This window comes from Plectropomus leopardus, chromosome 3 (genome assembly GCF_026936395.1).
Source record: "Plectropomus leopardus strain MGB_pleo_1.0 chromosome 3, ASM2693639v1, whole genome shotgun sequence".
Taxonomy (NCBI): domain Eukaryota; kingdom Metazoa; phylum Chordata; class Actinopteri; order Perciformes; family Serranidae; genus Plectropomus; species Plectropomus leopardus.
In genome coordinates, this window is record NC_142178.1 from 19,820,288 (window position 1) to 19,836,730 (window position 16,443).

A 16,443-nucleotide genomic window follows, 5' to 3' on the forward strand; every position below is an offset into this window, starting at 1 on the left:
GGGAAATCAATACAATGCGAAAAAAATGATTCTGCCTACAGGTGAAAACATTTTAATCTACATTATTCTGTAACAAACATAACCACACACACACACTGGCTCTCATACATCTTCTAATGTGAACAAAGCCTGCAGCTGAATTGTCAGTGAATGTATCACTCACACTGACCTGTTCCTTCGACAAAGCCATACAGTGTGACAGAGACTGCTGTGTCTGTTTATTTGAAACTGGGCAAACATTCGCAGGCACAAGCTCAGGGCACTGGCATCCACTGAAATGGCTCTAAATAAAAGGTGTACCTTAGCCAGTATAGGCCAGCATGTATATGTGTGTATGCATGTCTTTTGGTGAGAACTACCCATTAATCTAACCCAGTACAGACTCCTCCATTGATGTGCATTTAAATAAGGGCTGACAAACCATTATGTTTTTAAAAATCGTGAATAATCACAGAATTTCAATAATGATTCGCGGGTAATCGCATTTTTTAATTGTGTTTTCAATTCCATTATTTTGCTTAACAAAACAGTTTTGAAGTCTGTATTGACAAGGTAAAGTGATTTTTACCAGATTGATCTGATTAGGAATCAAATGACTGCAAAAAAAACTGCATGGGACTAGCATGAAGTGGGCATGTCAGTAAAGGGGAGACTCGTGGGTAAACACAGAACCCATTTTCATTCAGATATCTGTAGGTCAGAGGTCAAGGGACCACTGTGAAATGGCCATGCCGTTTTTCCAACACTAAAATTTAGCATAACTTTGGAGCATCATTCTGCCCTTTCCCTTACGGACAAACATCAGTTATCAGCATGACATTGTTGCCAACGCTGCATTAGGTCTTCTATTTTCATATGATAACTGTATCATCACTCTAGCTTTAAAACTCAGCCTGGTACGTCCTCTTAAAGACAGGAATGTCAGCCGGCAATTAAGCAATTTTTAAAAAATTCCATGTTAATTACGGACCTTAATCGTATCACTTAATCATATTAACGATTAATGCGTTAACGCTGACAGCCCTTAACTTAAACATTGAAGTGTGCTATACTAAAACATCTAAGTGAGAAAAATGAGAGGAAACATGAGAGGGTTTTTTGTGATTTTTGAAAGATCCATGTATGCCCCTCCGCCACCAACTAAAACTGCACAAATTCCTCTTTCCTCTTGCGTTTGTAATAACAGGTGAAAAACCAAGCTCAATTTCATGCTCAAAAGGTACCATCATTGCAGTGTGTGCCAACTACTCGACATAAATACAACCTCAGCTACAACTCTCCACCCACTTTGGTGAAAGCCCTTTTTTGGAGCCAGGAAATTGCCCAAGAAATCAAAGTCCAAAAAAGACATCTGATGTAAATGTAATTGTGAATGCTGGTTCTGCAGCAGCAGGAAATGAGAGGCTTACGTGAGTGTGAGTAATGTGTATGCTTATGTGTTACATTATGCGCACCAATGTATATATATTTGTGTGCTTGAGTTAATGGTTGTGGTACACTGTAATTATCTGTTGAGTCGAGGTGCAAATGATGAAACCTGACCGAGCAGTGTTTACTAAGAAAGCGGGAGAAGAAGAAGGAAAAACAAGTATTCTTCAATAAGGATGGATAGCTAAGTGTTTGAACTAAAAACCGAGGACATTGGGTCACCACCTTCAGCACTGTGAATGCATTTATTTCTTGACACAAGCCCCCGAGCCATAAACACAAAACTCCCACGTGAATACACGAGCAGAGAGGTCAGAGCACAGAAAGCGAGAGCGTAATTTCCAGAGTGCTAAAATTTTGCCATTATTTGTCTTTTAGAGAAAGGAAACTTCTGACCTTCTGCTTATTGATCCAGCTCTCTGATCTTGAGGATGTCGTTGTGGTGCTCTGATATTAACCAGTCAATCACTATTCTGTTGTTTTTATCCGGCTATCTTGGGGATATTTGGCTTAGGAAATATTTTATTTATTTATTCATTTATCAGTGGTGTAGAGGATGGGGTACAGACATGGACTTATATAATGTCTTTAGAGAGTTTTGTTAGGGTTAGGGTTTTGCTCCATGGTCTCTTCTATGATCAAAACCTGCAGCTTCTAATGAGTGTCAAAACCAGATCCTCATCAGTCACTCCTCTTCCTTACTCTCTCTTTTTCTCCGCTTTGTTTCCCTCTCTCAGTTTTGTCGATAGGTTAAGAACTCTTCCCAATGACAGATGTGAGCGTGAGCTTAGGGAGTATGAGTGTGTGTAAGAGCGCATGTGTGTACAGTCCGGTCAATGATGGATGTGTGTGTGGCAGGTAATTAAAAGTGTGATTAGTGGATAATTAAAAGAGGTCTTTGTCTTTAGAATATTTAACGACTTCAGACAGAGGACACGCACACACAATGCACACACATGAGCTGGCAGGTGGGAGTGTGTTGGTTCAGACGTTAATGGGGGTGTAATGATTCCTGAGATGATATAGGATATAGGCAGGGAGGCACAAGTAGAGACAGAAAGAAGATGAAGAGAGGTGGAGGAAAAGGGAACGCAGAGGATCAGACATAAAGACAAAAGACATTGAACCTTTCAAAGATACATATCCATGGTATTAATCATCATCAGCATGAGCTACACAGGCTGGACACAGTCACAGTCACACACACACAGAGTCACACTCACACAGTCACACCTCTCTCTCTCACACACAAACACTCTCTCTCTCTATCTCACTCTCTCTCTCTGTTTTCTCTTTCTTTGAGTGATCAGTTGAGACAGAAGCAGCTGCTCTCTGGCAGACAGGAATAGATTAGCAGAGAATCACTAAACCCAGATCCTGCAGGCTTGTGCACACACACACACACACACGTGGGAACATATAAAAACATGAGTATTAAAGAGCAAAAGAATTACACGTGTCAAAGAATTAGAGCTCAATTTACACCTGGTAGTAAAATGAGATCACTGTCCATACTTATTAACAGCTATTTGTATGCATTCTTGTCTGCACCGTGACTAGAAGTCATGTTTGCCCACACTTTTCAAAGCACTTGGGGAGTATGGGAGTGACACTGTCGACAACTCTCTACAGCCGTGCAAGCAGCTCAGTGAGGCTGTACATAAGAACAGTAGCGTGCTTTGAGCTAATCCTGACTCAAGCATGCTAACATGCTCACAAATACATTTCCAAGTGTAGATGATTCGCAGTGTTTGTTGTGTTTGCTGTTTTCCTTAAGTGCGTTAGCATACCAAGATTTGCTAATTAGCAGCAAATACAAGCCACAGCTGAGGCCATGGAAGTATAAAACAACTGGATTTAGGCATTTGAAGGCGCTCAAGCCAAAAAAATCAATTTACACGGTATGAAGATGTCCAGATTTACAGCTGTTAAGCAGCAAACTTCCACTGGCCAAGCTGCTATACTCTAGTTTAGCCCTCCCCTAACCTGAACAGGGATAAAATTAAAATCAAAATGGCCGAATGGATCAATTCTCGAAAGTGAAATGAGTCATTCTACAGGTGATGTGACACTACAAAAACCTGCAGCCGCTGCAACAAGGACACAGCCTTTGTACATGAGGCGCCCGCTCAACCAGGTGAGCTACTGGGCACCCCTATAAGTAATAGATTTTAATGGCAAGGCAATAGTAAAGATATTTCAGTCTTAAAAATGTCAACCTTCTGGTGGTGCTAGGGTAAAGTCACAGTATCTCCAAAATCAGTTAGATTCCCCATTCTGAGACCATGAATATCTGTATAATATTTCATGGCAATCTATCCAATATTTCTTGAGATATTTCAGTGCGGACTAAAATGGTGCACCAAACTACATAGCCACTCCTAGAGCCACGACACTAACATGGCTAAAAACAGACTTGATGGGTATGGGGACATTTGACGTGATATAGCACAGCCTGCATTTATTTTTTATTTGAGTCAGAACAGGCTGTCTCTTGCAGGAGGCGAAACAAATGACAGGCAGGTAGTTTTTTTTGCCATAAAAAGGGGGTTTGGAGCTGCTGTGAATGCTTCAGTACTACTGTACCCTGATCATGGCAGAGTGCCTCTGTGAAGCGGAGTGCACGGCAAACTTCAGAGTGAGTCATGACGGTTCTGCAGACCGAATGGTATTCCTTCACAAATCTGAACACATTGTGTGAACTGCATACAACTACTGTAAATGACTCTGCCTGAGAACAAAATGTGAGCAATTGCAAATTCAGTCACACTTCTATGATAATGTGTACCGCGTGTGTTTACACCTTGCATTTGCATATGTTTTGGCTTATCCAGATATCCAGATACAGATGGCATTTTAATACCAGGGCCAGGGGTCTTCGTAAATGTAAACGATGGTCTAATAGCACTTGCTACAGTGCATAAAGTACTTGTTTACTGCTACAGCGACACAAACAACTATGACGATTAGTCAAAGTGTTAAAGGATAATATAATCATAGTATTTAATAGTAACATATTTTGCAACTGTGATGCAATCATCTGTGTCGCACTCCTGCAGTTTAGGGAGCTTTTTGTTCCTCCTCCTCCCCCACTCTCTCCTGCTGCTTGTCTCCCTCCCTTGAGTGTGTGAAGCAGAGTAAGCCTCTGTCATTTGGGAGAATCATTAAGTACAGCCTCAGAGTTAATGTCTTTCCTACTTTCAACCTAAAGAAAAGTTTTCTTTTTTACCTCAGTTGTTTGAGAAATGTGACTGGAAGAAGACAGCGAATTTGGAACACAGTTGTAAGCAAGGGACATGAGGACAGATGAGACGAATCTCAAATTCACCTGATGCATACGTATATCAAGGTTGTTATCTCTGCAAACAACAAAATATCTGACTGCAAGATGAGGTCTGACAATAACAGCGTTATCAGCTCTAAAATATCCACCAAATTTCGCACCGTGATAGAAAAGAAAATGTAATTTATTAAAAACATAGTGTTTTTACCTTGTGGCATGCATGGGGGATCTACTTATAGCCTGCAGACTTGGAAACCACATCAACAGTTTAAAACAAAGCTACAACAAATTGCTGTTGGCAGAATCAGCAATGAATATTCATAGTCCGACAGCAGGCCCTAAAGTGCTGTCTTCATAATGCAATTCTATCCCACTCCACCTTGACAATGAATAATATTACCAGAAAACGCAATGCAATTAAACCAACCCCTTGTTCACTGTCTCCCTTTGCCACATGTGTCGCTCCCCCACTCCCCATGCAGTACAGTGATAACATTAAAAATTAAACAAGTCATCTGATTTCTTTACTGCAAAATTCATGAAAAATAGTGTGGTGGTAGAATAAGTCGCCTCTGGCAAATTTTTTAACAAAAAACAGTCTTTTGCAAGCAGATAAAATGTATGAGTAGAGACTCTGGACCTAAATTAGACATAAAGAGAAGTAGACATAAATTGTAAAGAGGCAGTGAACTTGTCCTAAATCCGAGGTTACTAAATCCTCTCTCCAATTATTTACACGCTTGATTACAAATTTAGAGAGATGATTAGTAATCTCAACTGAATACATTATGCATGTATGCACAGATTCACTGTATGTAAACAAACAACAACACACGCAAGTCAGGGTTTTTAACAATTTCCTCTCCACACGCATCATGCTCAACTGGTGAAACTCTTCTGCTGTCAGGTGAAGAGAAACTGTCTGGGAGTCCAACTGTATCACAAGAGGTACATCGTCCGTGCACTTCCCACGCCTACAGTTAGCCCAGCAACAGGGGAATTAGCTACAGGCAAGACATTTGGACAGAAATGTGGGAAGAAAAGTAAAAAGATAAAATAAAAAGTACACTGTGGGCAAGTCAGAAAACAGCCCTGCATTAAAATAGTTCAAGAAGTTGGTTCCTGGTTGTTTAAGATACCAGTGAGATGATGAATAATGATCCAGGACGTCCAGTTTGAGTTACAGATCCATGAGTAAGAAGGCTTATCAGCTACCAAATTTAAATACAAAATACTATATAACGCCCTATTGCTAAGTAATGTACCAGGAATTTGTGCTTATGGATGAACCTGTTGGTTTTTTGTTTAAACCCTCTCTATCAGAGTAGTCCAATTGAAACAAATGAAGTGCTGCGTTTCCTTCCACACAGTGTTGTTTGTTTGAAGATGAACTAACAAAAACTAATGGAAGACAGCATCTGTTCAGGCAGAGCACTGAAGTCGTGCTTGCATTAGCTGATTGGCATCAGCTGCTTCATGCATGCTTCACAATCAGTGACTCATTCATCAGCTGTTCGGCTATCATTTGATTAGTACCATCGAGTCATAATCATACAAAAGTACAGCCACTATAACCTGACACTTCTCACTGGTAGCCTGCTGATAACCTTAATGCCACATCATTTGACTGCTGCAGCTTCCTCCACCACTCCAACCTCCTGTTCCTCCAAGGTTTTTGGTATTTATAGGTTTCAAGGTTCATGTATGTATTTATTAAAGGAGCTGTGTGTAGGATTTAGTGTGATCTAGCAGTAAGGATTGCAGATTGCAACCAGCTGACACTTCCCATATGAGCCAAGTGTGAACTCCCAGTTAGGATGTGTCAGTGTTCATTGTATAGGAGATTTTTACCAGCAGCCAAATAATCCACAGAGGTCTCTGCCTTTCCAAAATCAGAACAGGTAATTAAAAGCAGTAAAAACAGTGAAAAAAGCAGTTTCACATTAAGAGTCAGTGTTTTTCCAACACTGTTCAGCTCATAGCGGAGGGGCTGCTAACTATAGTGGCTGCCACATAAAGTAATTGCATTAAAGATCAAACGACTGTAAAAACTCTTTAATTAAATGTTTTTTTCTCTCCTCAGCCTTGATTAACCTCAATGCACAAAACATTCAGCTAAAAAAGCTGCTCATTTAAGCCGGACAATGATTTTGCTTTTGCTGGTTTAAGTAAAAAAATTGGCAAGTAATATATCTACATTATTACTATTACAACATAGTAATTTTGCTTTAAGTGGTAAAGTCGCCAAAATGCCAAAATAAATCTTGCCTCTCCGGGCCAATATGTGTTCTCAGCCAATTATAATGTGTGGGGTAAAAAAAAAACAAAACTTAAATACAACCTCTGGCTCACCTGGTGGACTGGCAGCCTCTACAGCAGCCTGGGTTTGAGTCCAACCTGCGGCATGTCATCCCCCCTCTCTCTCACCTTTCCTGTTTAAATTAGCTGTTTGCCTACAACTTCCAACTTAAACTCGTAATATCAATTCCAGGTCTAGAATGCAGGCTTTAGTATCATCTAGTGGTGAGGCTTCAGAACTGAAAATTCTCCCATGCGCAAAGCGTGTAGGGAAAACTGAAGTGGCTGATGCTTAGCCGAGACAATGTGAATGGCCCTATCTCAAGCCTGTGTTTGATTAGTCCATTCTGGGCAACTGTAGAAACATGGCAGTGCAACATGGCGGACTCTATGAAAGAGGACCCACTCCCTCTGTGGATATAAACGTCTCATTCTAAGGTAAACAAAACACAACAATTCTTATTTTCAGGTGACTAAAGAAGACATCCCTATTACATTATATTTTATTTCCTACAAAGTGAACCTTAGAGTAGGGATCAGTTGTCCCAGCAGTATCCTTATTGCTGCTCTGATTATTCAAGAGAAGAAACTTTTCTGCCAAATCTTTAAGCATTTGCTGTAAATGGTCAGTTGACACAAGTGTCTCTGACTGAAGTGTATAACCTTAAGACTTTGCTGACTTTGGCTTCTATGAATTAATAATAATTTTCAACAACACTTGTCTGAACAACCCAAAACCTTCACCAACATAGAAACAACACCAAGCCATAACAATTTTCAAGTTTTTTTTCACAATCTTAAAAATCTATTCATCATTTCCCTTTTAAGGCCTGAGGTGATCTGAAGGTTGACAGCGGAGGAATATGGGGATTACCATTTTCCCTTTGAACTGGGATCAACAACCAATAATACTACCTGACAAGAAAGAAGGACGAAGTGAGAGAGAGGGCGAGAACAAGAAGCAAACAAGAGAGAGACAGAGCAACAACATTTCCGCTGAAATGAAAAGAGAGGTAAGATATTGAAGTGGAAATGGAAGAGTTTACTGTAGAGAATTTTCATTCTGTTATTTGCCGCCACATTAGGCGACCAAAGGAGCAATTCAATTATGGAAAGGGATGGAGAGATGGAGGAAAAGAAAAGAGGAGAGCAAGAGGCGAAGGGGAGGAGAGGTAAATTGGAAAATATCAAGTTCAGGCAGGCGTCAAAGAGGAATTCCTGTTGTTTTATGTCCGGCTTTTATTTTCTTCTCTAAAATTAATCAATGTAGAAATCTACTGTGAAATGCTAAACACTCATTTTCATATCGCATCACAGTGGTGTGTCTTTTAGTCAACGTCATTTACACCATTAGTGAAAAGGCAGTTAACTTCAACAGGTCTTGGTCAGGTAGATTTTTTTTGGCTTATGTACAGTAGATATTCTTATTGTAGTATTCTAAAAAAATCAACAAATTGTAATAACTACAATTACTCATGACAAGCCTTATGTGAGCTGTCAATTAGAGGCCAGCAGCGTGGGTCCCAAAAGGACACAATACCAGACTCTTTCTATGAATGTAATATTTTCAAGAAAGTTGTCTAGCTAATACATGGCATTAATACACAGGCTTCAGACACAGGCAGAAATTACACACCTAATGAAGACATACATGGGCATTTTTTCGGCACGCAAGTCAGACTTAAAAGTTTGGTCTGTTTATCAAGTAGATTGCATCGCAAGAGAGAGGCCGTTTGGCTAACTGATTTAGGAAATATTACAATAATTAAATCTCTGCATGACCACAACTGACAACAAGCAACACACTATTGAAGCAATTTGTCTGTACTACAATTTAAATAAGTTTACTAAATGTGCTTTGAATGTCCGTTGAAAGTTTGATATGATTTGGAGCTTTCTCCACATGTTGTACCTCATAACCCTTCACAGACTAGTGTTGTCATGATACTGGAATTTTGTAGTAACTTTGCAGCGGTGTGTGTGTGTGTGTGTGTGTGTGTGTGTGTGTGTGTGTGTGTGTGTGTGTGTGTGTGTGTGTGTGTGTGTGTGTGTGTGTGTGTGTGTGTGTGTGTGTGTGTGTGTGCGTGTGTGTCAACTTGCTGTTGGGGAGAAGAGAGAGCAACAAAGTGCCGTTGTTACCAGTGTATCTCTATTGCAAAAAATAAGTATTTAAACTGTTTTAAATATTTAGATCAATATGTATTAACTGATATTTAACAATATAACAGATGCAGACAGACAGAATCCTGGATGCTGTGAATATCATGTAAAGAATGATATGAATAAACATGGTTCTAAATGTTTGTATAAGATCAAAACCAGGATAAAACTTAAAACTGTTCAGCGTGTAAGTCACTTTATGTAAGGAACAAACATATATAAATGCGGGATTGCAGAATACAATACATGATGACTAAGTAGGGACAAGTTTGGCACATGGCTCCTTAGCGCGCCCTTATGTTTTAAAATCCTACATGTCTGGGATATTTTTGTAATCCCAAAAGTAACCAAATCATATAATTGAAAAGAAAGTCACATAAAGTATCTAAGCTTCTGGTGGCTCCAGAGATAAAGTTCCAGACACAATGGATTCAGATGAGCTTAAATTCTTTACTCCATATTCATTTCCTGTTACTTTTTTTTTTTCATGTCTTTGTCTACCTCTCGCTCAGTCACTTTGATCCTCCCCTTCGGCTGCCATGAGAAACTGAGTCATTATGAACTGCAGCCGGGCAGCTGTGGATGGAGCACCTTTCAAATTGTAAATTGGCCGGTTGTATTTTTCAAAATGTGGTGGATTCTCAGCCTACACATCCTTTGAGTCTCCCTCCAAATGATGCTCTTTTTATCTTGAGCTCCCTGTCTGTCTAATAGACACACACATGCCTGTGTGCACACACTTGTAGACACAAACACACAAAACATCTGCTCAAAGTTCAGACAGCGAGAAAGTTCCTTCTGTTCAGGCCTCTTGTGTGTGTGTGTGTGTGTGTGTGTGTGTGTGTGTGTGTGTGTGATAGAAAGAGGCACAATAATGAATCGCTCCCTCTGTTAAAGTGGTGTTTGACAAATTAAAATGAATAAATGTCAAGACGCACGCCTACATACACACATACACACGCATGTCCACAGCATATGGCTGCTTAGGCCAGGTCCATGAGGAGAAATATTTCCCATAAGGTCCAGCCCTGACACTGACCACCTGTGACATCAGCGCTCTCTGCACCACTCCACTCCCCAGCAACAAGAAACTGAAATATTTGGTGTCTGCCCTGCCATGCTTCTGCATAGATCACTGCCTTTATTTGATCAATCTGGGCCTCCCGCGTCCCTGATGAAAGAAGAAAGGAGAGTTCTAATTCTCCTCCTCCTGGCTGTCCTCTTGAAGCTGCTGGCTATGAGAATCATTTCACGTCCATCTGCCACAGGCCTCAGAGCTAATTAAAAGCAGCAGCTCGCTCTTCTCGATCTGGGCTGCGGGTCACGGCTAAAATATATATCAGCAGTAGCGGCGGCGGCAGCTAAGGTGGCAGCACTGTCCCGAAGTTGTTTTGACTGCTGCTGGACAGTAAAATTAAAGGAGAAAACATACTCAATATGTCTGAAGTCCAGAGCTGATGTGAAAATGGGAGGATGAAGGGAAGAAAAACATTTTGCGGGGGCGAAGGAAAGGGGTGGCAAATCAGAGTGATGGCAGACCAGCATGGAGATGGAGGGGGCAGGGAGTGTGGGCTCCATTAGATAAGAGCAGAGTGTGTGGGAAGTGACAGCTTGTAAGTTCTTTGCTGGCCAGTATTTTGAGGGCTGGGGAGTTTGGGAATGTTCATACACAAGACAGGATTTGTGTGCGTGTGTGTGTGTGTGTGATGGATGGGGGAAGCATAGACACAGAGGTGGTGAGGTTGTGTGTGTGTGTGTTGGATATGCAGAGTGGGGTTAGGGGAAGGCACGTGGACATAAATTGAGTGCGGTGGGAGAGGTAGAGAGACAGACAGCGAGATGGGGCTGGGGACTCTGGGAGCGATGCATATCGGATCAATAAACTTCATAAACAACATCATCAGCTCGGTCACCACGAAGACAGCCAACCGCCAGGCACCATCTGGCCCTGTCTCACCGGACCGCAGGATCAGCCAGCGTAACCTCACGCACAAACACAAACACGCACACACGGCTTCACACACAGTTTTACACACACTGTTGCACAGGCAGAACCGTGCAAATATTCAGTGCACTCGCTTTGACACACATGAGCGCACACAGAGACGTTTGAGCCAGGTAGACGCAACCAAGATTGGTCTGAGGAGACCAATCGTGCGTGTGTGCAGTGTGTGTGTGTGTGTGTGTGTGTGTGTGTGTGTGTGTGTGTGTGTGTGTGTGTGTGTGTGTGTACACCACAGCAGTTAAGCAGTTTATTCAGGAACAGAAGTTTATGGGTTCTGTAACAGTATATCCTGTAGCATGATAATGACCGTAAAAGAGAGACAGAGTGAGAGAGAGAGAGCCAACGGAGAGAACAAAGCCATATAAAGAATAATTTAGAGGCAGAAACACAGGAGTGAGAGATGGAACAGCGAGGTGATGGGGTGGGGGGGGGGCATGTCTTGTACAGACAAGAAGAGAGCTGTGAAGAAAGGTGCAAATTAGTCTTTTCTATGAGGGTTCAAAGGAAGTGTTATGCATGAATCTTTATCACAGCGTGTATGTGGGGTGCAAGCAAATCAGAATGTTTCATCGCACAATGCAGAGACAGAAGTTCTTATATTAATACTTGAAAATGATGAGATTTACTTCCTCTAGTCATACTACAGGTCGGTTTTCTTTGAAGAGCACAAACAGACAAAAATGGTTAAAAAAATATAAAATAATGGGGATGAAATGTTTTATCAGTCTAACAATATCCTTCAAATTACTTCTATGTCACAAAATATATTACCATAACCAGACGCTGCAAGTGGCAGTACCAGCTGTCATTTTTATCTTGTTGCCATGGATACAGGTACTGGTGCGAAAGCCTTGAATCTTAGACAAACTCTGCTTCAAAGTTGCACACCAATCAGTTCTTCTTGGCCCAAACGAACTGCCAATATTACTGTACGCCAGTGTGTACCTGATCACATGACGGTAAAAAAAAAAGAGTTGATGGGCGGAAACTGTTGCCCTGACTCTTTTAGTTTTCATTAACTTTTTACTCATGTGTCCTGCATAGCCACTGAATAATTAGATATTGACATTAAATATCAAACGGTGTAAAATGTATCAATGGCAAACTTTTTTCATCATTTTCTATTTTTGACTGCCATTTTTAATTTTACTTCGTTTTGTCATTACCCCAGTGTGGATATGTTTCAGACTTAAAACATGGCCTTGAACTGCTGCATACTTTAATTTAGTAACTCATAGCTGGATCGTTTACTAAAGATCATTAAGTTGTAATGAACTACTTATTGAGGTACAGGCCCATCAGCATCAAAGAGAGTTGAGTTCAACTAAAAGAACATTAAACACTTGGACAAACATACTAAAAAACTCAATAACTGCACAACCAAAAGAGTCGAAAACTAAAAGAAAATCTTAAAAAAAATAAATAAATAAACATACAAGGATGAAAGAAAAAATACTGGATGATTTAAGTGGAGCACAGCGGCAGTGAAGTCCAGACTATTTTCCCTTGCTTATGTTGGAAATGGGACATGAATTCACATTTTAAACAAATGACCAACTTACAGCTTATTTTTACCATCCCAGAGTACTCTTGCCCCCGCTCTACACTCCCAGGCAGCTCAACTTTCACATTACTAATGTTGTTCTGTACCCGAGTAAAGTTGCATCATCATCTAAATGACATTTCTGTTGTGCTACAGTGTAGAGAAGGGCGCTACAGATGGACACTGCTGCCCCGGGGACCACCATCAGCAGGGACTGGTGGAGCAGCGAGGCAAAGCTCTGCTTCCTGCTGGAGGAGGAGCTGTTGCTGTCGGGCACGAAGCTTTCTGCCTCCTGCAAGAGCTCTGTATGACACGGTACATGTGAACCGTGTTTGAGATCTCCTTTTAAAGTGAAATCAAGAATGGAGTGGATCTGGGACTGGGTCCCTGATGTGAGAGCTTTAATATTTTTTTCATTTAAATTAAATACATTTTAAGACCTTCAGGACTTGCAGACATCTGACCCACTACATGAATAAGTCTTTGAAAAGAGTCAACTATCCTCAAATGAGACCAGCTTTTGTTTGGTTACTCTCACCGAACCAGTCATGATGCACATACATATGCCTTAACCTCTCGAAACCTGAGCAAAGTGGCTTAATATCTTTCAAAAACATGTAAGGCAGTGAGCAATTTGACAGGAAATCACCCAAAATTAGCAAGGAAGAAGTTATCTGAAAATTAGCACAAAAAAAAACCCAAGAGCATGGCCTGAAAAAAATGCTACTAATGTAAATGTTATTAACCTTTAATATGTAACATAATTATTAATTACTTTCTAATCATTATTTTAAAATCTTCTCCCTCTGTCTCTCTCTAAGTTTGTCTTTTTTTCTTTGTAATTTTCAGTTAATTTTTTTCAGTATTTGGTAATTTCTTGCAATTTGAAGGACATCTCTTGCCAAGATGCTTGTTGCCTTTATAGCCATGTTTTCAAAAGAAATCAAACCAGTTCGCTCACGTTTCAAAGGTTTAAATGCCTGTGTCATGTCCTGTGAGCTATATTGTGGCTAACCAACAAACTGCAGCTGAAACTGTAATAAATATATTTGGAAAGCTGGGCTAGTTATCATCTGCTAAAGGTTAAAGAAATAACAGTGACTGTCAGAGGTGTGAGGAAACGTATCATGTGAAATACTGACTTTTGAATCTCTCACTGTCTCAGTTTCTCTCTCATCTATTCGAGGAGGGGAGAGGTTATCCTGGACACTCGATAGAGTTAATTGAGATGGGCAAATGATTTATATCAAATTACTGGAAGTGACATTCCTCCCTCTTTCTGCTTAAAATTGGTAGATGGTCTAAATAAAATATTAAGTATATAGCCTTTGCTGTGTGAAACAGCATCTCCTCTTTTTATTCCCAGAATGTCACTAACATTGTATTTCATAAAAATGTGTTAATTTCTTATGACTTCAGTGGAGGCAGTCAGGTATTCAACAGGAACTGTGTCTGCAGTAAAGAGCTCAAAAAACCCATGAATTTAATGGGCTATCTTGATAATAAAATGCATAGACTGTGCATTTTCTAGGCAGGATGTGTTCAAGTTTTTTTCTCAACTTAATTAAGATAAAGGGCAAAGAGAAATGGCACCAATGTAGCTACATTCAATACATATACTGGCTTCAAGGCAGGCCACAGCATTATCTGTGTCGTGATGATTTGGCCAGACCTCGCAGCCGACTGCACCTGCCAAACTGTGACAGCCAATTGCTCATTTTCAAATCATACTGTGTTTTAAATGCTCTGCTAACCTGCTGCTGCAACCGTTACATCAGCGCTTACTCTGCAAACTCTGCAGCCACCACTGCTTCAACTCAGCGTTCATTATCTTCATTTAATGGATGGGGATCTTCAACAACAAATCTATACTGCCACACTGTTGCCCCCCTAGTTCTCTGTTTTTTTGTCAACATAGATCTACAGGCTCTGTCAAGATTTCCATTTCTGTCAGGATGAAATTAGATAAATAATATAAATATGGGGGTTATAGTTCCTCTTCTTCCCTTTGTCCTTTTCCTTAACATAATGGAACTGTTTTCATCGAGAATAATCACTGAAATAATAATGAGGTGTGGCTGAGAATAAAATCACGTCACTATGAGGTGCGTAAGCATCCAATAAAGTTATCTGATTATGTGATGAGGCTCAGGTGCGTGAGAGCATGGCAGTTGATTGAGTGCTGTGAGTCGTTTTAGCTCAGAAGAAGCCAGTTCTTTGGAGTACTACTCCTGACCCTCTATGGCTTTACACCACTACAACTACAACTGTGTTCAGGGGTTCATCCACCAACTGCCTAAACTGAACTGAAATATCAAGACGGAGCTCACAACTCACAAGTGCAGAGACTAGTGCTGGCAAAGCCCTCTCTGTGCGACCCGCTAACCAAAAGCCTGCTAACCCAACAAGCTAACCTCCTCTTGGCTGTTTTCTCATTTTGAAAATCAGTCCATCTGCTTCAGTTTCTTTCCCTGACTTTTCTACACACTCCAGGATAGTGAAGGACTTCTACCAAACAGATAATAAGCACCATTATCAATATTTATAAATGATGACAGTGTCTTGCTCCCCTCAATGGCTCTTTGCAGCATCATCTCTCCACTAACAGAAGGTTCCTGCAGCTTCAGGCAAGTCAGCATTAAGGCTTTTAGGACATTTTTAACGGAAAATGGAATTTAATTCAAGAACAATTTTACAAACATCAAATTTTAAAAAAGCATTAATTGAGATAAATTACTCAGGGTTAGGGACAATTTTACCCAAACATTTCTTGTAATGCAAAGCATGTAGTCCATGAGCAAGGACCCCAAATTTGGGCCATGGTACCATCTGGGGGAAATAATTCTCATCGTGATTTTTGGCAAGATATACACCCCTAGAGCTAGAAAATATGTGATAGCATTGCAGTGGTGGTAGCTTTCTGTGTGTTACCACTTGATTTATAACCCCATGTAAAAACACACTTTTAAAAACTATATATAGAACATAACAGTTCAAACTGATAGTTCCTTCTTCTTGTTGACACTGCCTCTTTAAAAATTGGTGGGAATAAAGTTCAGACTACATGATTGTCAAGTAAAATGTGAAAATCAGCATCCCTACTAATGTTATCTATTACTGGCAGTGAAAACATGGTGCCTATGCATTACATAAGATATCTTCATGAAAGATGTAACACAAATGTTTCCTCTGTATAGCCTAAATAATTAATACCATGTTTATATATATCATACATGATTTATTATGACATTCCATAAACTATATAGGAAACCCGCTATTATAAACTTATTCCTGGAGTATATTCTTCATTTACAAGAGGAAAAATATCACAACATTGATAAAACTTATATGGATTTCGTACAAAAACGAATTAGTTATTTGAATTCCTTAATAAATTCTTTAAAAATCTATATGACAATATGTGACACATGGTTTAATTGACTTTTCCAAAATAATCAATTGACAATACTTCTCTAAAAAGTAAATGATTTACTTAAAATTAGGCAAAACACAGTTTTCAATGTAGACATTCTTTAACAACATTTTATGAAAATCGCTTGAACTATCATTGTGACAAATTTCCATGTTGAGGGATCGCTGATGACCAAATACCACTAGGTCAAATATATATGTGGTACTTTATACTGGCCACTGTTCAGAAATGAATATTTTACAGTAGTGTCATAAAATGCATCAGAGCACACATAAAGCTATACCACTGGTGCA

General features: G+C 40.0%; 1 protein-coding gene and 1 long non-coding RNA gene across 2 annotated transcripts in view; one reads left to right on the forward strand and one right to left on the reverse strand.

The window, feature by feature from the left end:
* LOC121942083 (protein sidekick-1-like) overlaps positions 1-16,443 on the reverse strand; it is a 269,452-nt gene that overhangs the window by 148,462 nt on the left and 104,547 nt on the right. The window lies entirely within an intron of this gene.
* LOC148189978 (uncharacterized) lies at positions 1,343-14,251 on the forward strand. Its single transcript, XR_015776138.1, has 3 exons — positions 1,343-1,415; positions 7,838-8,022; positions 12,874-14,251. It is a non-coding gene; the product is annotated as an uncharacterized LOC148189978 (long non-coding RNA).